This window comes from Copidosoma floridanum, unplaced genomic scaffold, assembly GCF_036245765.1.
Source record: "Copidosoma floridanum isolate Cflo_tuat_1 unplaced genomic scaffold, Cflo_Japanese_pri ptg000027l, whole genome shotgun sequence".
Lineage (NCBI taxonomy): Eukaryota > Metazoa > Arthropoda > Insecta > Hymenoptera > Encyrtidae > Copidosoma > Copidosoma floridanum.
Genome location: NW_028321904.1, coordinates 13,383,465 through 13,408,149, shown reverse-complemented (window position 1 = coordinate 13,408,149; position 24,685 = coordinate 13,383,465).

Genomic DNA, 24,685 nt, shown 5'->3' with positions numbered 1-24,685 from the left:
CCTTAGAAGTTAAGCTATTGATTCAAAGTTTTCCTCATTATAAATAAATCTCTAACCTTGAAATTTGTGTAACAAGGATAAATGATTGCTCTTGCTCATAAGAGTAGTGTTAAATAATGCAACTTCGAGAATTTTTCTCTTGAAAATTCAGCTGATAAAACATATTGAAAAAATGTATATATACTCTTCAAACATATTAAAGTACAACAATAATTTTTTTTAGCAAGTAAATAAATCTCCTTAAAAACGACCATACCTCTTCAATATATTATATTAAACTTGACAAAATTATAATCTTTCCTTTCCATTTGACCTTATTTATGGTACATTGCTTAAATATTGCATTTTACAGTTTTGTTTTTTAATATTGTGGCAATATACCTGAAATGTGTAAACTGTTGCAGAATGTACTGCAATTTTTGTACATTACAGAAATATTTTTGCAATTCAAAATGTTATATATGGACACAGTATAGTCACATAACACGGGTCAAGACGTTTTACGATGATTCCATACCTATTTTTCTATGTATCCCTACTATTTTTTTATTTGTGTGTTGTTTTAAGTATGAATTTTGTTACAGTCTGAATTTCAACTTTCTTAACTTTTAATAAGGTGTGTTATTATTTTGAATATCTAGACAATGTCCGCAAAAATTGACTAGAATTATTATATTTGGTTTGTTTACCTCATAAAATGAGCAACTAGAGCAAAAACTATCAATCTTAAGCAATTAATTTAAGTTATTAACAATGTATTCTTGTTTACTGTATTAAATGTTTCTACCATGTCATACATAACTTATTAAAAAAGGTTTTTTCACTGTAACTCACTTCATTTACTTATGTTAAAGCATTTACTCTAAGTCATTAAATACAATAACTTATACATAGTAGGCATTTTTTCAAAAATAGTATGAATACAACATAGTATGTAAGTTTGCTAAGATGAAAGATACGAAAAGATATGAGCACAAAATAATAATTCTACTAGGTAGCAAGACATTATTCTTACATAAAAAAATAATAATTTTATGTTACTATACAATGAGTCACAATTGTTTAGATCACGTGGAGCGTGTCCAACACGACAAAAACAATAAAACTTAAATATTTTCTCTTCTAACAGTTACGTTTAGAAAATGAGGACTATTTTAGCATGATAAATTTAAGTATGGAATGCAAAGAGATATTTCACTATTTAAAAGAGTAACAGATAGATGAAAAGTTTTTAGATAACTTGATAAATTAAATGAACGACAATCGTGACAAGCAAGTCACCTTATTTTAAAATACTGCTTTCGTTTAATAGAAACTAAGAAGCTTACAAAATTTTAGCAGTGCAATGCTTATGACTTATCCAAATCCGTACATATTTTTGAATTAGCCTAGCTGCCTTATCACGATCATCTTCATCGGCACGCTCTTGTCTGGCTGCTTTAGTTTGCAAAAGAAATGAATTTTTAACGGATTCATTGTTAGTAAACATAATGATGTTGATGATGAAACTGAACACTGCTTTGAAGAATATAATTTGAATAGACTAAAGGGATATTCACGGCCAGAAACAAAAGACACAAAACCCCTAGAGTAAAAGTACAGTAGAAATTTCTGTAAACCTCAATTATCCTTACCAAGGGAACTTCTGTTATATTATACCTAATAAAAATCATTAATTACAAGAAAAGAATTCAAAAACTTTTCCAAACATAACAAATAGCGTCCAACGTCTTGTTTTGGCAAGACTTAAAATTAAAATTAAAATATATCAACGTGGCGGGATTTCTTATCTTTATTCAGTCGCTCTCAAAATTTGGGGATAATTTTTATTAACAGATTTTTTATATTTACATTATGTAGACGATGTGTTTATGTCGTACAAGAGTGAGTGAGACGGATCGTCTAGATAACGGTAGGTCGAGTCGAGGGTCGAGGGACACAGCGGTATAGCCGCCGCATATGGCTCATGTCAGTGGCGGTCAATTTGATAGGAAGACCTGTAAAAATAGCTTTTAAATAATCTGGTGCTTAAAGTGTCTGCATTATACACTAGTGGGTGAATAGAGGTCGTAGAAAAAGTTGGTAAAATTTTCAGCTTCCTAAGTGTACGGGGTCTATGTTTTTTTTTACAAAAAAATGCTTATATTTAGCGAACGGTAATGCATATCACAGAATAACCGACACCATTTGAAAGAGGAGGAAAAAATACGTAGAAAACGATTATTTACTTGAATTTGACCAACTTAGAATCTCGAGAAAAACGGCCGTGAAAGACTTAATGCAAAGGTACGTTTATATATAGATATATTAGCCTACCAGTCGAGGGACAGCAGCAGTACCACCACCACGCGCGGTGGGTCAGAGTGCGGGGAGAGGAGAGAGGGGAACGGCCAGCACGGCTTGCACTGAGCCGAAATTTCTTCTTTCTTTTCGCCAAACGCCCTAAAAGTATTACAAGTCCCAATGAAATGTTTATAATGTAGACGAATAGAAAATCCCCTGAAATAAAAAGTTGATGCTCGAAGGGTCGTTTTTGATATTATACGTAATTCAATGCGTAGATTACGATAAAAACACTTAGAACATGGAAAACTCTCTGGGGAGCCGTTAAAACAGCGTTTAAAACTTATTTTGCTAATATCTCGTAAAAGGTAGAAGATCGAACGACAATAAAAATACCAGCGTGTAGAGCGGAGAATTTCCTACCAATTTGGTATTTTACTTTTGTTCGGTCTCGCTAAAAATTTCGAGGTAAGAATTATTGAAGGTATTTTTTCCTCAATGCCATAGGAGAAAGTGAGACAGGAGATACACTGTGTGTCGAAGCTGATCAGCCGGAGAGTCGTGGAGAAGGGGGAGAGGATCAGAGCTGTACAGCTATAGCCATATATGTATTCTTGAGGCGTTTTTAGATCGACTGACGGCCGAAATTTGATTTTTGGCTTTTCAGTCAGAAAATTTCCAAGTCCTACGATTGCATTGATAACGGAAAAAAAATTGTTCCTCTCAAATTTCTTTTTTTTACGTTTTCAACAATTCTGTATCAAATGAACATAATCGATTTTTTTTTTTTTTTTTTTTTTTAATAATATTTGCTTATCGCTATGAATTAATTATTTAAAAAATTACCCTGAAATTGTTGCGTGCACGTGTACTTTAGCTTACAAAACTGTAATAAAAGAAATAGTATATAAAACTGTTTTATTTATTAACTAATTAATTTGTATAAAAAATATATGTAACATAAATACACTATATTAATTGGAGTCAATCACTTTCAAAATTATAGACGCCATTATCTACTATATGAGAAATGTTATTATCGTGAGGAGAATCGGTATCGTAATCTTGATAATTGCCAACTGCCTCAATCGTATCATCAAACAAGTCGTATTCATGGATTTGTTGCCTAATAGTAGAGGCATTCTCACAACTATCTCCGTTACACATTTTGCATACTCGTGTACAGAGAAAACCTGCTTTTTTACACGTGCATTGTTTCGACCGACAATTTGAACGACAAGCGCAGGAAATCTGTTAAGGAAAAAAAGTATATTGTTTATCTAGACACATATAATGAATAGAGAAATAATATACCATTGCAATGCTTACTTGACGCAAGAGTTCATCGGGAGCAGGCGTTTGCGTGGTCATTACAATGGTAATCAAGCATTGCAATGGTATATTATTTCTTTATTTATTATATGTGTCTAGATAAACAATATAATTTTTTTCCTTAACAGATTTCCTGCGCTTGTTTAAATTGTCATTAAAGTGAGGTCAGGGCGTCCGAGTGTGATAATAGTTTTTGTATTACGAGCGTTTTTTTGTGTGTGTATAGACGAGGAAAAGTTGGTTAGTGATTTGAAGGTTAGGTTGATGGAGTAAGAGGGATTGTGCGTGTCGCGAACGCACGTGGTCAAGCCGGTGGTGGGCTACGAGAGGATAGATATGTCAGGAAAACAGAATGAGAAGGGCGAAAAAAAGGATTGCACGGTTAAAAGCAATGAGAGAGGTGTAAAAGGGGTACCAGCAGCAAAGAGTGGAAGCGGAACGATCAGTGCACCGTATACGAGGACGAATGCAAAGCTGGCATCAAGTACGGTGATTAATAAAGGACAGAGTGGGGTTGGGCAATCTACAATCGAGGATAGTATTGCAAAGATGGTTAAATTTAATAAGAAAGAAAAAATCGTAGAATGTTCAGGTTGTATGGCTTTGAGGGAGAGTCTGTTAGAGATAGAAGAGAAGTTAGCTAATGAGAGAGAGGCGAGGGCAGATGAGATAGGTAAATTAAAGTGTACGGTAGAGTCGGAGCTTAGAAAAGTTAGGACGGAGAGCGTGGCGTTAGAGAAGAGTAAGGTCAACGTGAAGGCATTGGAATTGATATTAAAAGGAAAAGTAGAGTCACTCGAGAAGGAAATGTCGGATTTTACTAGTAAAGTGAAAGCTAAATTAAACGAATTTCAAAGTGGGGTCGATAAGGTAGGACAGGTGGTAAATATATCATCAGGGGAGGAGATAGACAGCGCGTTGAACGGTAGTGTTAGATCAGGACTGTTGGCTAGAGGGGATGCCCTCTCGAGTGCAGATAGGAGTTGTTTATCTGAACGCGAGGTAAATGCGATTAAAAATCTTGTTAAGCAGCAGGACGAAAGAATAAGGCAGGAGAATGTCATATTGAGAGGCGTAGCGTTGCATGGCGATTTTCGCGTGGGCGTACACAAGTTCTTCTGGGAAAAGCTTGGCGTACATGTCAAAATTGTAAATGTTTGGCGAAGTGGTAATGTTTTCGTTGTAAAGTTAGGCAGCTGGGAGGATAGATCCGTGATAATGAAGAATAAAAGTAAACTGAAGGGATCCAAATACTTTATTGAGAATGATCTGAGTTTTGATGACAGGAAGAGGCAAGAAAAAATTAATGCATGGGTTAAAAGTAAGCAAGCGGCGGGAGAGAGTTTCAGGGGCGGTTTAGGAGGATTCTGGCTGGGAGGGAAGTGGTATAAGTGGTGGAGTTCGACGGAGGCAGAGGTGATATTCAGCAGACGATAGAAGGCACCAGGAACCGGCGATGACAACAACAGTCTGAAGGACCAGGAAGCCTATAAGGGAGGAGAACCGGTGGATAAGGACAGAAACAGTTTCAGTGAGAGCGTAAAAGAGCTTTTTGCGTAGGGCCCAGAAAAAGTAGCGGCATATATGAAGAGGTAAGGTCAAAAACTGGTGAAGCAAAGCGGTATGGTCATGTGTCGGTGAATAATGTTAAATTTGTTTTTTGGAATTGCGCAGGTATTTTCAAAAAGGACAGGGATTTTTGGAATTTTATAGAGGATTTTGATTGCATAAGTTCGTGTGAAACGTGGATAGAAGAAAAACAGTGGGAAAAATTTAAAAGTAAGCTTTCAAGTGATTTTGTGTGGAAACCGAGTGCGGCTGTAAGAATAAATAAAAAAGGGAGGGCTAAAGGCGGTTTCATAATTGGTATTAGAAAATCAGTATTGGGCGATGAAAATGATTTCGCTATTAGTGTAAAGTATAATATTGTAATGTATAAAATAAGGATAGGTAACAGTTGAATCAATGTATGGTCGGTGTACAACTCTGGCGATTTGAGGGCAGTTTTAGATTTCATGAATGAGCATGTATTTAATGAAGAAGAGAAGGTTATAATTGGGGGAGATTTCAATATAAGAGTAGGCGAGCTAGGTAGTTTTATAGCAATGTACAGTGGTGAGTTAGTAGGTAGAAAGAGTAAGGATATAATAGTGAGTAATGAGGGCAAACAGATGATAGAGGTATTAGAGAATAAAGGTTTAGTTATGCTTAATGGTTGGGGAGAGGGGGATGAGGAGGGGGAATTTACCTATGTAGGTGCAAAGGGGAATTCAGTTTTAGACTATATACTGCTGAATGATCGTACACTAGAATGGGTAAGGGATTTTAAAATTACGGGCAGGGCGGACTCGGACCACATGCCCTTGTGTTTGACCATTAGAAAGCTGGATGGTATGGAGAATATAGTAGGAATAAAAGATGATGAAATAGTAAAAAAATCAGTTTATAAATGGACAGAAGAGGATATAGTTAAATTTAGACAGGCGGAAGAAGTATTATGTAAAGAGAATAGTGCGGTGTGTGGTGAGGCGGTGGATAAAATGTGGTCAGTCATAAAGGAAATCGTGAGCAAAGCAGTGACACGAAAAGTAATCAAAGTGAGGAGAAGGAAGGTAGGCGAAAGAAAGTGGTGGGATAGGTCCTGTAGGGCAAAAAAAAGAAAGGTTGTAGCAGCATACTACAAATAGAGGAGAGGGGAAACAGATAAGGCTGATTATTTAACTAAAAGGAAGGATTGGAGAAAATACTGTAACGATAAGGAGAGGAGTTATGAGAAGCTGGAAGAGGAAGCGTTAAGAAATATCAGGAATGAAAGTGAAGTGTGGAAATTTCTTGGAACGAAGAGGAAGGGCGTTTCAGCAGAGGAAGGCAACATTTCAATTAAAGAGTGGGAGGAACATTTCAGATCGCTTATTGATGGGAGTCGCACAAAAGCTTTAGGTGAAAGAAGAACGGAGCAAGGTTTGGCGGAGAGTTTGCAGGTTCTAGAAAGTGCAGAAGTTGCGAGAGCCATACAGTCGTTAGGAAAAAGGAAAGCTGCAGGTTTGGATGGGATTCCCAATGAAGTGTGGAAAGAATGTGGTCAGGAATTGTTCAGTTTGCTGTTCAATCTATTTAAAAAAGTGTGGGATGGTGAAGGTGTACCGGAGGACTGGAAAGTAGCAGTTGTCGTGCCGTTGCATAAAAAAGGTGATACTAATTGTGTGAATAACTTCAGAGGTATCTCCCTGCTTTCCACAGCCTACAAGACGTACGCAGAGGTTTTGAGAACGAGACTTATATACGAAGTGGAGGAAAAAGGCATTTTACCGGATGGACAGGCAGGGTTCAGAAGAGGAAGATCTACTATAGATAATATATACATTCTGAATCATATAGTGCAAGTAGCGAGAAGTAGGAAGGCTAAAGTATATGCAAGCTTCGTGGATTTGACTGCGGCTTTTGACACTGTCAATAGAAAAAAGTTGTGGAAGGTAATGGAAGAAGTAGGAATTAGCAAGTATTTAATTATGAGAATTATGGAATTGTATGAAGAGACAATAGTACGAGTGAAAGTGAAAAATGAGCTGTCTGAAAGGTTTTGGAGTACTAAGGGTCTGAGGCAGGGGTGTGTTCTGAGTCCGGTCCTGTTCTGTATTTATATAGCGGCTCTAGAGAGAGAGTTTAGTTCGAGAAATGTTGGGGGGGGGGTAACAGTAGGGGGGGGTAAGGATCTGGTCATTGGCATATGCCGATGACGTGGTTTTGGTTGCTTTAAATAGGGAAGCATTGCTTGATATGTTTGGGACGCTAAAAAGGTTTCTTAGAAATAGGGATCTTATTATGAATTATAAAAAAACAAAGGTAATGGTTTTCAACAAAGGTAGGGGTAGTGCAAAGGAAAAGTGGGAATTTAATGGAAAAGAGCTGGAGGAAGTTACAGCATTCGATTACTTAGGTATGACTTTGAACAGAGGGGCTGACTATAACGATCATATTAAACATTTGAAGATAAAAGGTATAATTGCCGCAAAGCGAGTATGGGGCATAGGGGAAGGTAAGTGCAGGAACGATTTTAGAAGGAGGAGGCTATTATTTAATTACCTAGTTAGAAGTGTGATGTCATATGGGGCAGAGATTTGGGGATGGGAGGAAAAGAAGGAGCTTGAAAAAGTACAGCTTGACTATTTAAGATGGGTTTTAAAGCTAGATTTCTGTACACCGAGGTACATTGTATTGTGCGAAACAAAAAGCGATAAGTTATGTAATGCGTGGCAAGTGCAAGCGTTAAATTTTGAGAAAAAAATAAGTTTATTGGATGATAACCGGCTGGTAAAAAAGTGTTGGAGAGAAAAGGAGTCATTAGGTAATACAGATTTATATAGTATGGAAAGGGAAAAATTCTTTAATGCGATTGGTATGAGTGCTTTAGCGGCGAACATTGATTTGTGTGTAGGTAAAGATGTAATAGGTGATGTTAAACGTAGAATGTATGACTTAGATCAGCAGTGATTGAAGGTATGTTTTGAAAATGCTAGTTATAACAAAAGGTATGAACGCGTCGATAACAATAAGTTGCCAAAGTATCTAGATAGGTTTAATAAAAATTGTGATATTAGCACTATTGCAAGAATAAGATGTGGTAACGTAGAAATAGGAAATAAATACTGGCTAGAAGCGGAGAAAAGATTGTGTGCATTGTGTGGTAAAGAAGCGGGAACCATTGAAAATAACTGTGAGGTTTGTATCGAGTGGCAAGAAAATAAAAAGGAATATAAAAGACTATTAAATCTGTATGCAAGAAGCGAGCTAGGAGTTGGTGAGGTTGTTAAACTCTTCAAAAGGTATGATTTTGAATGTAAAAATAAATTGAAAATAGAACGCTAGATCAGGAGTTTGCGCATAAGTTATGTTTATTTGTAAATACTGTGTACATGTATGATTTAATAGCGGAAACAATATACAGCAGAGACGAGACTCGAGGATGTGGTCATTTAAGTATGAGAGTGTGTGGAGTGTAGAAAGGTATGTGTCTGAGCCGGATAAGAATAATTTTAGAAAGAATTTGTAAACCAAGTCCTTTTCTGGGCCATAAAGGCTGAAAATAAAGATTAAATATATACATGTATAGCTATAGCTATATAGCTCTGATCCTCTCCCCCTTCTCCACGACTCTCCGGCTGATCGGCTTCGACACACAGTGTATCTCCTGTCTCACTTTCTCCTATAGCATTGAGGAAAAAATACCTTCAATAATTTTTACCTCGAAATTTTCAGCGAGACCGAACAAAAGTAAAATACCTAATCGGTAGAAAATTCTCCGCTCTACACGCTGGTATTTTTATTTTCGTTCGATCTTCTACACGGAAGATTGTTGTTACCAGAAAAACAGGTTCTATATGTTAGTACAAGTATTTTCGATACTCTGTACAACAAAAATGTGTACTGGTACAGGTATATTTGGTACGGTAGTATACTTTCAAGTACCTTAGTAAGTATAGATAAACCTTATACTTAGTACGTCAAAATTCGATACGTGGTACGGGTTTTTCCTGTACCAGTACAAAAAGTTAGTCGGCCAGTGGGAGCATTCAGAATGTCAGTATATATATATATATATATATATACATACGTAGCTGTAAAAGTTCAAGAGGTTAGGATTTCAGTATATCCACCACAACACAACATAAAGTTCAATACATTGATACGAATCCAACAAGATATAATGATAAGTGCAGATAAGGCACTTGTAGTCACTTTTCTGTTGCGTATAATAATTGGTTTTCACTCTCAAAAGACAATTTACATATTGAACCAAAATAACAATGATAATCCCATACATGTATGCAAGTATGCATATATATATATATATACATACATATCTCCACTGTATATTATTAGCGCACGTACCATGCGCGGTAGACGGTACAGTAGAAAGCCATGTGCAGTATACAAATTTAATAGAGTATCCTTTGGTACAGAAAAATCCTGTACCAAAGCTACCCAATCAAAAACTTTAATGCTGAATCAATGCTGAATCAACGTTGATTTTAGCGATACATCAACGCTGAACCAACGTTGAATCAACGTTGATTCCATGAATGATGGAACACTGAAATCAGTCGTAATTTACATTGTTGATTCAACAATGATTCAACGTTAAATGAACACTGATTCAACATTGAATCAGCGTTGAATCAGTGTTGATTTAAACGTTAATTTAATAATAAAAAAATATAATGCGTATTCAACATCAAATAACTGAACCCCCCTGTTTTGGTGTTACCATACGGACAGTACCTCCATATACGTCAATATATCTGCCCCAAATGATACTATACTACTTTGTAATTTTTTAAAATTTAATTTTAACGTTTTGATCGACGCTAAATCAACGCTGATTCAACGTTGAATCAGTGTTAAATCAACAATGTAAATTACGACTGATTTCAGTGTTCCGTCATTCATGGAATCAACGTTGAATCAACGTTGGTTCAGCGTTGATTCAACGCTAAAATCAATGTTGATTCAGCATTGATTCAGCATTGAAGTTTTTGATAGGGTATTGAAAAACTTGTACTAGTATAGTTATAAAACCGACTAGTCACAGGTTTTTCGGTGATCCAGATAAGTATGTCAAAATGTGAGACTGGTTGCAGAAATCTCAAGACCTGTACGTTATTTTTCTATGCTCATCACTTTTGGTGTAGCTTCTTCTGGTAACAACAATCTTCCGTGTACCGTTTACGAGATATTAGCAAAATAAGTTTTAAACGCTGTTTTTACGGCTCCCAAGAGAGTTTTCAATGTTCTAAGTGTTTTTATCGTAACCTACGCATTGAATTACGTATACTTAATATCAAAAACGACTTTTCGAGCATCAACTTTTTATTTCAGGGGATTTTCTACTCGTCTACATGGGAAAAAAACGTCTCTGAGGGAAAGTGGATTTTTGCATTATCGATGATTCTCTATCAATTGCACTAGGTCCTGAATTACACTTTTGTTTTGCAAATAAAAGTTTGATTATAAAAATATAATCAGAAACATAAGATGTTAGTTAACAATTTAAAATTTGAATTCTTAAAAATTGATTAACACTTGTTTTTCGAGCTTTTACTTAAAGTTTTTACGTTGGCACAAGCTTGACGAATCAATTATTGCATCTTGATAAATAAATATTAAGAAGAAGTATTAACGTCAAATGTAACTAGATACTTTACACATAGCAATAGATTATATGAATACCAAATTATTTTACTAATACACAAAAAACCTCTCTTTTCGAGAAAATTTTAACTATTAAAATTTTATTGCTACTCTTAGCAATAATTCTCAAAGAATTGAAGGCATCTTATTTTCTTCGTTTGTTGATTGATACTATAACCTGATGCTTTTCATCCAGGCTCCAAATATAAAAACTGGTACTAGTAAAATGATTTTCGTGGGACACAAAAAAAAGTATCTTAGAAACAGCGACTTTTGAATGATATGTCGGTTGAGCATAAGTTGTCCCAAAACAAGCAAAAAATATTTAAAATCAATTTTTTAATGTTACCTTAAATATAATATTTCAATAACTGATTGACAACAGGTGTCTGTTCGTTAACTTAAGAATGGTAAAATATGTATCGTTACAAGTTTTTGAAATTCGAGGTACTTAGTAGGTTTTTGAAATGATAAAACAATACAATTACTTTATGTTAACAACATGCTTTTATACAAGTGTCTCTATTACATTTATGATAAATGGAATGTTCTTTAATTTCAGGGCAGTAGAAATAATTTTTAAGTATAACAAAAATACAAATAAATTTTTTTATTCTTCCAAATAAAATTTAGATAATTTTTTTTCCATTAATGTTTTCTCTATACGTAATCTCATCATACATCTGAGCAGAATTTTCTCAACTGCCCCAGCGCCACCGCAGACAGGTCGCATGAGTGCAAAAGATGACTTTTTTATCTCGTCGTTTGGGCCTAAAAAATGTTTGTAAAATCACAAAAGCTCTATTTCCCATGCACTTTTTTCTCAGTTTTCTGATGGTGCTGATAGAGAATCATCGATAATGCAAAAATCCACTTTCCGTCAGAGACTTTTTTTTCCCATTATAAACATTTCATTGGGACTTGTAATACTTTTAGGGCGTTTGGCGAAAAGAAAGAAGAAATTTCGGCTCAGTGCAAGCCGTGCTGGCCGTTCCCCTCTCTCCTCTCCCCGCACTCTGACCCACCGCGCGTGGTGGTGGTACTGCTGCTGTTCCTCGACTGGCAGGCTAATATATCTATATATAAACGTACCTTTGCATTAAGTCTTTCACGGCCGTTTTTCTCGAGATTCTAAGTTGGTCAAATTCAAGTAAATAATCGTTTTCTACGTATTTTTTCCTCCTCTTTCAAATGGTGTCGGTTATTCTGTGATATGCATTACCGTTCGCTAAATATAAGCATTTTTTTGTAAAAAAAAACATAGACCCCGTACACTTAGGAAGCTGAAAATTTTACCAACTTTTTCTACGACCTCTATTCACCCACTAGTGTATAATGCAGACACTTTAAGCACCAGATTATTTAAAGACCATTGTTACTGGTCTGTAGAGGTAAATAACCTAATAAGGTATTTTCGGGTCGGCGACAACTTGCCCAAAACTAGACTGGTAATTTTTTGCCATGAGGTTGCCACTCACTAGTTTCTAAAGATTGGAACAGCCAAAATACATAGAGGGACACTCTACCTCTAAAACATAATCGCATGAGAATCTTGCGTGTGCCAATAGCTGGCGCTATGTGTAAGACATTGAAAATAGCTACAATATTGGCTGTATATACTATTTTCTGTCTATAAAAACCATTCAAATAAATAGCTACAACAAAGTTTGCATACACAGTGACGCATAACAAAATTTTATATTTTATCAAGATTAAGGATGTGTCTCGCTTATTCAACTATAACTGCGCACATAGTGGCACATTGTATAGGTATATATATATATATATATATATATATATATATATATATATACATTTTTCGAAGCTTGCATTGCATACGCATTCTTACAACTACATGTTTGTACGATAATGGAGCTTGCGTTCGCAGTGTACGATCGTACATGAATAAGCGAGACACATCCTTTATCTTAATAAAATATAAAATTTTGTTATGCGTCACTGCGTATGCAAACTTTGTTGTAGCTATTTATTTGAATGGTTTTTATTGACTGAAAATAGGACATGCAGCCAATATTGTAGCTATTTTCAATGTGTGGGGCTCCTCGGCTGTGTGTATGCAGGAGTGGGGAAAATTCCCCTCCTGCCGCCCGCGTCTCCACACTTGCCTCGTTGCTCTCTCGACACGCGCAGTCGAGCAGTGCTAGCCTGACCAGGCTCTTGAGCGTTTGTTTGTAGGCACCTCTAATCACCTCTAATAAAGACTCTTCTTACTCTTACACAGGCCTACTCAATTAGTCTCTCCTTCCCAACCTTGAACCGCTGGCAGCCGTGGGTCTGCCACCGCCTGGAGCCTGCATTAACCCATACTGGTGACCCCGACTACTTCGGGAGGAGAGTACGCAGTCTTCCGAGCCAAGTCAACGACGCCGCCTTGCCTTTGTCCCGGCTTACAGCGCCTTGTCAGCGTGCCCTGTCAGCGCGCCGCCTCCTGCTTCAGCGTCGTCGTCGTGCCTTTTGGCTTAACGGCCGCCTCCGCGTGCACCTGTTCAGCGTACCTGCACTGCCCTTCGCGAGCGTGTCTGCTCGCCCGCAATCCGCGCACTTGTCAGCGCGCCGCCGCCATTCTCTGCGTCGACACTTCGCGTGCTACACCTGCACGCGCCGTCGCCGCTTTCATCGAGCGCACCGGCTTCGCATCATCATCATCATCGTCGTCGGCACACTCGCTCCAGGTCGTCGCATCATCGAGGTATTTATTGAAGGTCGCGTAAGACCAGTATAAATAAAGCCTTTGTGCCTCAGTTACTACCGGTGCCTAACCTCTGTTGACAAGCCATACCGCGTAAGCAGTGTAATTCGCAGAAACGCTTGTTTACCTTTGTGCGCGTTACTACTCTTAGCGTTAACTGTGAACTTTTTATTAGAATCTATTTCTTCGTTTTATCAAAAATCTTTTTTGCAACTTGGCGTTTTTTGTCACTGCGTGTTAACAACTAAGAGACTTATCATTAATTTTAATTATTTATACGTTATTATTAACATTTAAAAAATTCATTGATTGTTAATATTTGCTAATTAGTGGATCTCAAAAATTCTTTTTTACTGGTTATCAGCTTTGCGTGTTTTGTATAAAAAATCAATAAATTTTTTTTCGGACCAGTGAATTTTTTGAACCTCTGCGATGGCAACTGAGGAGCGGTTGCAGGAGCTTACCGCCGCTTTGGCTCTGGCCACTCAACAGAACGAGCAGCTTACTAACTCTCTAGCCAACGCTCGCACTCCTCAGGTGTCGGCTTTAGTGTCGTCAATGTAAGATGTTTATTCTACTCAACTGCGATATAGTACTATGAATGAGTACTATATCGCAGTTGAGTAGAATAAACATCTTACATTGGCGACACTCTGCGATTATTGTTTAATATTTGACTTGATAAGGACTGCCTTGGAGTAGTCGAAACGTCGTTTTTCAAATAAAGTCAATTTGAACACCATAGCCCTTAGTACTTGTCATTATTTATTGTAATGTTTTCTTGTTGAATGTTACATGACACAAAATGTTTCAGCCATCTAAAAATTTAATTTGAATTAACGTTTTTTTTTACTGTTTTTTTTTAAATCTCTATCGCATTATACAGCGTCTGCATTTATTGCAATATACAGAAAAACATACAGTACAAAAAATTTGTATTTTGACGAGATATACAAGTCTGTATATGAATGTGTACTAATGTTTACGTTATCAAGTTCTTAGACTAAATTAAGTAGTTATGATTTGGGCTAAAGTTTGTTGACAGCTTCGGGTTGGATGTCTCAGCTGATGGCTTAAATTCATAAAAGTTTGATCAAAAGGTAAAATTTTGACATCATTTTTAGTGCAGTGCTCTTAGACAAAAGAAAACCAGTATTCCCGCGATAACTTTTTTTGCATACATTTTATGACACGCACCATGGCACATACTCAGACCACCCTCTTATTTAATTTAAAATATGACTTACATAAAATATTGATGATTTACAATTGCTGTAACAATTATGGCTCTGACAAAATTATAAGGCACTCCTATACATAGATCGTGCCTCAAACGTGCAATATCAACTGTAATAATGGAAAAACTAAATGTTGTCAACTACCTAACCGCATGGATTTGACGTTTTTCTGTACAATGTATTTTCAGCTTACTGACTACAAGATAATTTTTTTATAAATTAAAAAAAACAACCAGTTGTATCTGTAGAAGAGCAAAAAATTAGTTCTTAAGTATGTGAAGTACTATGCGTCCAATACGTTATCTTTTTTTTTACGAACGTTTCCATGGTTTCCTGTAAGTTAAGCGATGCCATACTTAACTGTGCATTAAACTGAGCCTTTTATAGATAAATATTTGTGTTTAACTTGAAATGGCACTAAAAACTATTGGTAATACTTTATAAACAATCCATGAATGACTTTTCGAAATGTTTTGGTTTTCAAAAATTTATTTGAAATAATAAACTGTTCACTTAAATAAATTTCTAATCTTAAAATTGATTAAAATAAAAAATTTAATTTAAAAATAAGACAAATTCTAACTTCCCAGAATTAATTACTTGTTTATAACTAAAGACTGCGCATAGATAAATCTTTAAAGAAATTTATAAAAGTGAAAATGTATAATTCGAAATAATAAGATCTGTCTTTCTTTGCGGCAATTAACATTTTTAAAATACAAAATTGCCAAAAATATCAAAAGATGTCTGAAATATTTTTTTTTATGTGGTAGTCTTATTTACATATTTTTTCTAAAAAAAAAAACTCAGAAAAACACCACTGCTGTTCATGAGAGCTTGCATCGCGGTATCCGACTTTATCAATTTGTTGTAAAAAAAATCATTTGGAAAAAAATGTTTTAAAAAATTACTCTCGTTCCCAATAGTCTAACTAAGTATTTAACTAAGATTTATAGAATTAATCATAAGGTTTGTAAAAGGTGTGATTCTCTTTAAAAGTTTTGATCATAACCAATTTGAAAACGTTGTGAAATAACCAAGTACTATTAAATTACTTTTGCATTATTAACTTTATTAATAATAGCTGTATAGCCATCTCAAAAACGATGAAATGTTAACAAAAATTTTCCCCAGTATAAATGTTATATTGTTATAAAAAAAATTTTACTCAAAGAAAGTCACGTAACTAATGAATTCACAAAGAGTAGTCGTTACGCAACGTATACATAAACATTAAATATCATTATTGATAAAAGTTTTATACTATTATTTTTAAAAAGCCAGGAAAAGAAAGCTGCCTTGGTCGAGATTTGAACCCGAGAGTGTTGAAAGCAAAAGTACACGGTGCGGTATTTAGCTACCTTAACTATACAAACGCACTGTTTTCCATAGAACTGAAAGTGACACGTTTATAGTAAAGTTCCAAAATTTAATTTTCAGTCCAAGTGACTGACAAGTAGAATTATTATTTTCCTTAATATTTTTACGAATATTTATTCTTATTAGAAAAGTTACATGCGTTAAGAATAACATTTAAATTCCGGAAAAGTCATCCTTGACCAAATAAATGTAAGATTAAAAGTAACCAGAGCGTATATTCTTGAGATATTTTTAATGTGTAGAATATTTATTAATAAATTTATATTTTGTAACGTAACAGTACATATTTATTAATGACGTTAATTTTTTTTGCCTAGCTATAACAACATAAATGATTCAAGCTATAAGAATAATAATTTCATAGAGATTAAGTTCTAAGGATTGACATGAAATATCGGGGCTTAAGTTATTATTGCTTATTTTTTCATTTAATATCAGAAAAATTCATTATTTAGCTGTACAAGAACTTAATACTCATTTAACGAATAATCCGTATTATTACGAATAATAACGAATAATATAACAAACATATAGTAACTATACAACACTTAAAATCGCTTTTGAGGAAAAATTCGATCAGGAATAGGTGTAGGCATGAAGATGAATGATTAGCAAGCTCAACCGCCAGAGGGCAGCAGGACAAGGTGTAACCAAGATATATATAGATATATTATTTGAATATGGTTTATTTCAATTGATTCATAAAAAAATTCATAAAAATTAAGTACATTGCTGCTTTTAGCAGTTTCTTAAATTGACTTGTATTTAAAGTAGCATAATAGTTCCCTTTTTAAATTTGCTCATTCATCCTTTAAATTAAAAATCTCCCGCTATCTCACATACAAGTAACAGTGAAAGTGTTTTGGTGAGACACCATGATAAATAAACCGATAAACCGTATTCAATCAATATATCTATATCTGTAGGTTGCACCTTGTCCTGCTTCTTTCTGGCGATTGAGCTTGCTCATCATTCATCCTCATACGTGCATATGAGAGCTGCAAGCTGCGAGAGCCGAGAGCCGAGAGCTGAAAGCTCAAGCAGGAGACGGCCAGTGTACACTGGCCAGACATTGACTTGTTAAGCGCGCAATTTGAATATCACCAAGACAAAAGGTTATGTACCTATCGTACCTCAGTCAAAGATGTACAGCTGTAATTGACCCTATAAATTCTAGCTATAATTATAACTATAATTACCTTTAAAACAGCTATAATCCTATGTAAAATACAGCTATAAATATAGCTATCAATAACAGCTGTAAACTTTTCAAAAATTATAATTAAAAGATGGTTTCATGGTTAAAATCAGATTTTTTAAGGATAAATCGAACAGTATAGATACTATCATCCGTATGATAACAGTAAAAGTGAGGGCCTAGAGTACTTTTAAACAATATTTAAAAAATTTGAAATTGTATATGATTTTTTGTTTTTATTTTTACTTATTCAAAAATACTTCAGACACACAGTTTTTATGTTATTGTATGGATGATTGCACATATGCTGTTCAATATGTGTTTCAAAAATCTAATTTTAAACTCACTTTTATTCAAAATTTGAGAAAAATTTATTGCTGTACTTGACACATTATTGTAGCTGTTTTATAGGTAATTATAGCTATAGTTATATCTATAATTTATAGGTACATTTATAGCTATAAATTTTTGACTGACACGCACATTTTGGTCTTCACCTCCGCTGCTGAAAACGAGCATATAGTTTGGCTGGTAGGCCACGACGGGGCGCTCAAATCAGTTTAAAAAAAAAGCAACACACCCTTCACCATAGGCACTGGCAATCTCTCTACTAATCTCTAAAAATACACTCACTATTAACATACTGAGCAACCCAATTCTTTGAATGCAAGAAATGTCGTTGTACTTATTTTTTCGATGAAAAAATTTTGTTTTCAAATTAAAAAAAAAAAAGTTATGTAGTTTGGGAAAATATTTTATGTAATAAATAAGAAAATCCATATTAAAAAAAAATCAATCTCCAAGAAATCATTTTTTAAATTTATTGGAATAGTTCATAATCACCAAAAATGATTATAATTACAAAAAAATATTAAACATAATGAGGAGGGGAAATATTCTTTCGATTCAAAGAATGGGATTGCTCAATGCAGGTATTTAAGAAATAATTCGTTGAGTAATGAATAATTTCTTTTTTAAGGCCATAGTGCGAAAAGCCAAGTCAGATGACTACAAGATTTTTAATAAGAAAAATAATAAAGAAATCAATCCTGAAGGTCACGAAATATTGAAAAAATTACTAATCCTTCCACTGTTACCCGCCGAAAAAATCGAAGAAGGGTTACAATTGATCGAAGATCTGGTGAATAAATCTTTTGCTAATGATAAACGTATGAAAAAAAGTGGCTCAAATTTTTGAAGTATTATTTCGTAGAAGAATGGATGAAGAAAGTGAAGCCGCAAGTATTCTCTGTCTACGATGTAATGGATCGTACAAACTTTTTGGAGAGTTTTCATAGGATACTTAATGAACTGTTGGGAACGAAACCAAGTACCTTTAGATTTCTATGTACGTATTTGTCACATTTTAAGTAATTTATGTTTATTAGCGTATCGTTGAAAGCTGCAGTAATCAATGTGATTTAAAACTGCTATTCTCCATGTAGACAATAAGGCTAGCTATACGTTTTAATCTACGACGGCTGTTAGGTAAAGCATTGCTTAATCTCGGACGCATGACTTCTAGTGTAGTAGAATTAGCTAAAAATCATATCGATAGCCTAAAAATTCTGGCTTACTTGACAAAAAAAGGATAGTAGTTTCAATGCATAGTAACAAATGGACATGAAATTGAAAAAGCATAATTGCAAGCAAAAGGCCCAAAAAATTCTAAAAATGGTTAAAACATGTTTTTTTTTGCGTTTAGAAGGCAACAGAAGAATCGCACGTAAAAAAGTGTTGTGTGAAAAAGCACAATTTTATTACTAACCAAATGAACTACGTTGGGTTTTTTTTTTTTTTTTTTTTTATGTTATAGTGCTTTATGTCCGACTCGCCTTCGGCTCGGGCCGCAAACCTCTCGGTTCGCAAACAAAGACTTTTCAAACTCGTAGGAAAACTCTAATTTCTTACCTAGGGCAGAAAGTACAACTTGCGTGCCCGAAGGGCGCGGTTGTTGTATGTTTCTGCCCGAGGTGAGAACGACATTTTTTGTATCGAGGAACAAACTTTGGGCCCGGCAGGGCTACAATGTTTCTTCTTGCCCGTGGGTGGAAAGTAATTGGTAGGCAGAAAGTGTGCCCTGGGTCGGAAAGCACTACGCCCGAGGGACGAAAAGGTGCCTTTTATGTAACCGATTTTTACGATACTTTTAATTAGAAAAAACAAACGGCGTTTTAGGTACTTGTATAGTAAATATAGACGAAGAGAAATACGTGCGAAAAATGTACCTACGTTGGCTAACAACTTTTTCATTGAACATTTTTGAAGAGGACTTTTTTCGGTTTTTGCCGCGGTTCGAGAGAAGTTTAAAACCGATCAAGCTAAAATTTTGTGTTTATGTTCAGGGATATAATATTCACTTTACGTTAAAATTTCAGCTCTCAAAATTAAACATAACATGAGTTATTGAATCTCAAAAAAATGGCTCAAAATGGCAGTTTTTTACGATTTGTAACAAACCGTTTAAACCGATTTAAGCCAAACGTAGCTCATTTATTTGGTATTGAAATTGTGCTTTTTTCACACAACACTTTTTTATGGGCGATTCTTCTGTTTTCTCCTAGACGCAAAAAAAATGTTTTAACCATTTTTGCCATTTTTTTGGGCCTTTTGCTTGCAATTATGCTTATTAAATTTTATGTCCATTTGTTACTATGCATTGAAACTACTATACTTTTTTTGTTAAGCTAGCCAAAATTTTTTAGGGTCAAGAAACTAATTCTTCCATAGTATACAAATAAAAACTTTCTTCGGTAATAGCAGTGACGTACACTAATACGACACTGTCTTTTTTAATTTAATGTTGAGGGTATGTCAAAGACTTTACTACAACTGGTGACAATTACATTTATGTACATACTTAAGATCTGAAGTGTTATCTTTAAAATAATATTCAAAATAATTTCTCTTGTTTGACTGTAATTTGCTAGTTGCATAAAAAAAAATTTTTTTTGCCAACTCTCTCTCTCAATTTTTGTTTTTTAATCGACCAGAGTTTTATACCTGTAATTAACATTATGGTTCCTTGGCACCGAATAAAAAAAAAACAAATATGCGACTTCCGTTTCATCACAATCTGTCGTTTTTAAAATTTCCAGCCCCCCGAGTATGAGCCATAAAAAACTTCGTTCTAACAAATAAGAATTGTATCCACAGTTTTAGTTAGTGTTCAGGTAAAAGAACGTCATGCTATTGATCGGTAAACTTTTTTATGCTGTAAGTCGATCGGTTTTTGTTGTTTATGTTGTGACGTGGTAGCTGAAGCTATCACGTCACTATATACCTATACATATTGGGCGAGTCATTGGCGGCTACCGAGTCCTATGATACAGTATATATTTTACAAATGTATCGTTTTACAACACATTCTTAATGTGTGTTCTCGGTGCCGCGGACTACGAGCCAGAGGAGAGAGAAGGACCGAAGACCAGAGAAGGGATTGAAAGTGTGTGTGGTATGATTGGGTGAGCATGTGTGTAAGGTAGAGAAGGAGAGAGAGGCGAGGGCTCGCGACACGTGAGAGAGGTGTGAGCACCGAGCGGCCGCGTCAATTCCCCAGATTTGAAAACCTCCAAAAATTTACCGGTTTTTAGGCGTGTTGGAGATTTTTCATATAGACGGGAGGGGCGCGCGCATCTGTCGAAGTGCACTGCCATAACGAGTCAGTACGGCACGGATGAGCATAGAGAGAGGATAGCGGAGAGCAAGGGTTTTCAAGAGATAGGAAAGTGACAGGTCCAGGAAGTAGATTGCACGGAGGAGCTGAGGGAGCCGATCGAGGCACCGTTATCGAGGGAATTCCACCGCGATTAGCCGAGTAAGAGACAGAGAGAGGTGAGAACAATACCCGCGAAGAGCAGAGGAGCCGTCGACCGGGAGATACCAGCTGAGTCAACAGCGAGGATAATCAGGAGGTAAAGTTATAGTATTAGGGCACCGGGTGGTAGACTGGGCAGAGAATCAGGGCGATTCGAGGGTGAGTGAGTGTAGGAGAATAACCTATGTTAGTGGCGCGGGTAAAAGAGCGGGTAGAGGCTCAAGGGCTGAGGTCGTGTGAGTATCGGGTATAAGAGGCGAGGCGTGCTTAAGAGTGTGTGTGTGTATGCGCATGGGTGAGAGGTCGGAGTACGGGCCACCGTCAGCTAGGTCAAGGTGAAGGCCAGCGGAGGACGATCGGGAGGCGTCCGTACCAAGACATCCACGACGGGAGCAGTGCACAATAATATATATATATATATATACATACATGTATATAAAGATTACCGCATAATTCGATATAGAAGAAGAGAGAGAGAGAGAGAGAGAGAGCGGGCATAGTGTGAGAGCATTGAGGAGGAATAAATAGCGCGCGCGCGCTGTGAAAGATATATCAGTGTTAGTGTCAATAATTCGTGTCCTCAGTTTTCCCCTTTTTAATTTCCTTTAGGGAGTGTCCAGCGTTCCCGAGCCGGACACCTGTGGCCGACCTCCCGGAGGAGAGGTATCCAGTGAGTAGGGATACGGTAAGAGACGTAAGTGAGAATTTTGTGAGGGGATACGGGACGGCTGTCTTTCGGCCGAAAAATCTTTGTCACAAATGGCATCCCTTGTGGGGAGCACGTCACAGAATTAGGAAGGGACCACCGGGGCATAAAATTTTCAGTGTTTGAGTGAAAGTACGTGTGGATTGAGAGCGATTGCCGGATCTGAGGGAATATTAATAGAGTTAAGAAATTATTTCTTATTGATAAAAGTTTTCATTGTTTATATATACATATATATATATATGGTTATAGAAATAAGTTTAATTATAGTTTTTTTGGCGATTTGGGGTTGAGACCGTCGGCGACAAGTGTGGGTAGGCGACGATACACAAACAGTGTATCCTCGTTAGGTAAAGTCGTTTAGTGTTTATAGTGCTTTCTTGTATTGTAGCGTGGGACAGCAAAATGGCGTCACATGAGGATACCATGCAGGTGCTGGTAAATACGCGAGAGCTGCGTGCCCTCAGGCGTAGTACCATGCGAATGCCGCTAGAGGCGCTAGGGAGAGAATTAGTTCTGAGAGGATTTAGCGTAGAGGGAACAGAAACTACCGTGAGGGATAGGTTTCTTCGAGTGTTGATGCTAGAGATGGAGCCGGACAATGAAAGGGTACCGTGGTACGAGGAAGACGTGCTGGCGAGAGCGGAGGAGGGGCAATTAGAGCACAGTACTCCACCGACGATCCAACTCAGTACCGCCGGCGAGTTAATACATAAGGAGTTATCACGGGGGGATAGGTCGAATTCCGAGAGGCGGGAGAGTCTGGCACCTCCACCTGAGCCAACTACTACGGGTTCTACGAGAGAGACACCCGTACCAGGGTCATGGAGATTGGAGAGCGGAAATGTGGAAGTGAGCGAGTCCAGAATAGAGACGGGACCACGGCGATTGAGTGAAAGCGATGCTAACGGGTATAGGCCATTAACGGACTCTCGGGTACCGACGGTGACGACAACAACATACACTACGACGTATACGACGCCGGTCACCACGTCAGTAGTAGGGGGAGAGAATAGACCCAAAGCAGGGAAGGGACAGACGCGAACCATCACTATTGATCCTAGCCTGCAGAGGTTTCTGATGGCAGGCCTTCAAAGAGAACAGACTTTTAGTGCGACTACCTACACCCTTGGCAGATGCCTCTCCGCTCCGCAGGGGTTATCCCAGGAGGTGTTAGAATATCTCGCGACAAATTCTTCAAGGTCGATGCCAGAGGATAGGTCTCTCTTGGAGGCACAGGGACACCAGAGGGCCCATCAGGCCGAGTTAGGGCATAATCAGGGTCAAATAGGGGGCAATAGGGAGATCGAAGAATCAAATCCGGCAGCCTTAACTGATACTCAGGCACCCCTTAAGGGAAATGGGAGGACCCCGAAAATTAAATTAATAGCTCAACGGTCGATTATGAAGAAACCCGCGCGGGATTTTTCCTTACGGAATCAAACAAACCGAAGTGAATATTTCACCCCGGAACCGATAGTAGACGCGGATGATTTAAATTCAGAGGAGGACGGCTACGATAGTGAGGGGAAAGCTAACGGTCTGAGCCAACAAGCAGAGGAAGAGTACAGGTTGGTGTGTGCGAAGATTAGAAGAGATTTAGAGAAGAAATGTAAAGAAGAGTTGAAGAAGGGTTTTCCCAATAAGCGCGAGTATTTTAGGCCCAGTGAGAATCCGAGTGGAAAATCTACGAGCGAAGAGTCAGGCATGGATGAAACTCAGTTCAGAGGATTACCACTCGCCCAAAAGAAACTGGCGCCGAGAAAACCCAAGAAGGGAAGGAACAGGCGTTCAGAGAGGGCCTCCGGTGACACAATTTCTCTCGGGGGAAAGGGGCACCCAGATCACCGAAACGCCAGATCTTGGCCCGAACAACAGACTTACCAGAGGAGACGAGTAAACTCCCCCGAGGGGAAACGTGAGGATCGGCACGAACCTAGAGGAAATGAGTGGCGTAACGAAGGGCAGGGACAGCAGAGACCGAACTCCGGGGACGAGGGGATTCTGAGCGAGCAAAATAGTCTCAGGGAAGGTTATAGGACGAGTGGTCCCCGGTCCCAGGCCGTCAAACTTCTGAAAGGTTGAGGAGTGAAGTTTTCGGGCGAAGATAGAGGCGAGGGTGCGGAAGAGTTTTTAGAGCAACTGGAGGATTGTCGAGGAAGTGCGGAATTCAGCGACCGCGAGCTCCTAAGCGCGCTACCTTGCGTTTTGTCAAAGGGGGCTAGCCGCTGGTTCCGTACAATTAAGAGAGAGTTAGGAGATTGGGAGGGATTTAAAGTGTCCTTCAAGAGACAGTATATCGGAGAATATGATGAGGAAGATCTCTGGGATGACTTGCGCCGGCGCACGCAAGCCAAAACCGAGAAAATCGCGGTGTATTTATCGAAATTCAAATACATTGTTTCAAGATTCACGGTGCCGCCCTCTATGAGATCGATAGTAGAACTGGCACGACGGAACTTGCTGCCAGAGTATCGCCGGGCGATGTCCGATAAATTGGTCATGAGTCTGGATGATATCGAGACCTATGGTTTGTGGTGGGAAAGGCAGAGGGAGCTGGATAGCCGCTATGTCCCGCCACCACCCGCGGACAAGATGCACGTGCCGGGGGCAGGATTTTCCGGAACTTCAGCGGTCAAGGCAAAGATTGCGAGCGTAACGGAAGTGAGTGATAAAGAGGAATCCAAGGAGGAGAATTCCTCTATCCATAAAGAAGGAAACAAGGGAAAGAAGAAGGGTAAAGGGGGGAATAAGCTAGATGGCGGAGATAGTGAGGTTAGAAAGGGGACGGTGGGTAAAGAAGGGGGCGGATCTCCGTTCTTTGACCTTCCCT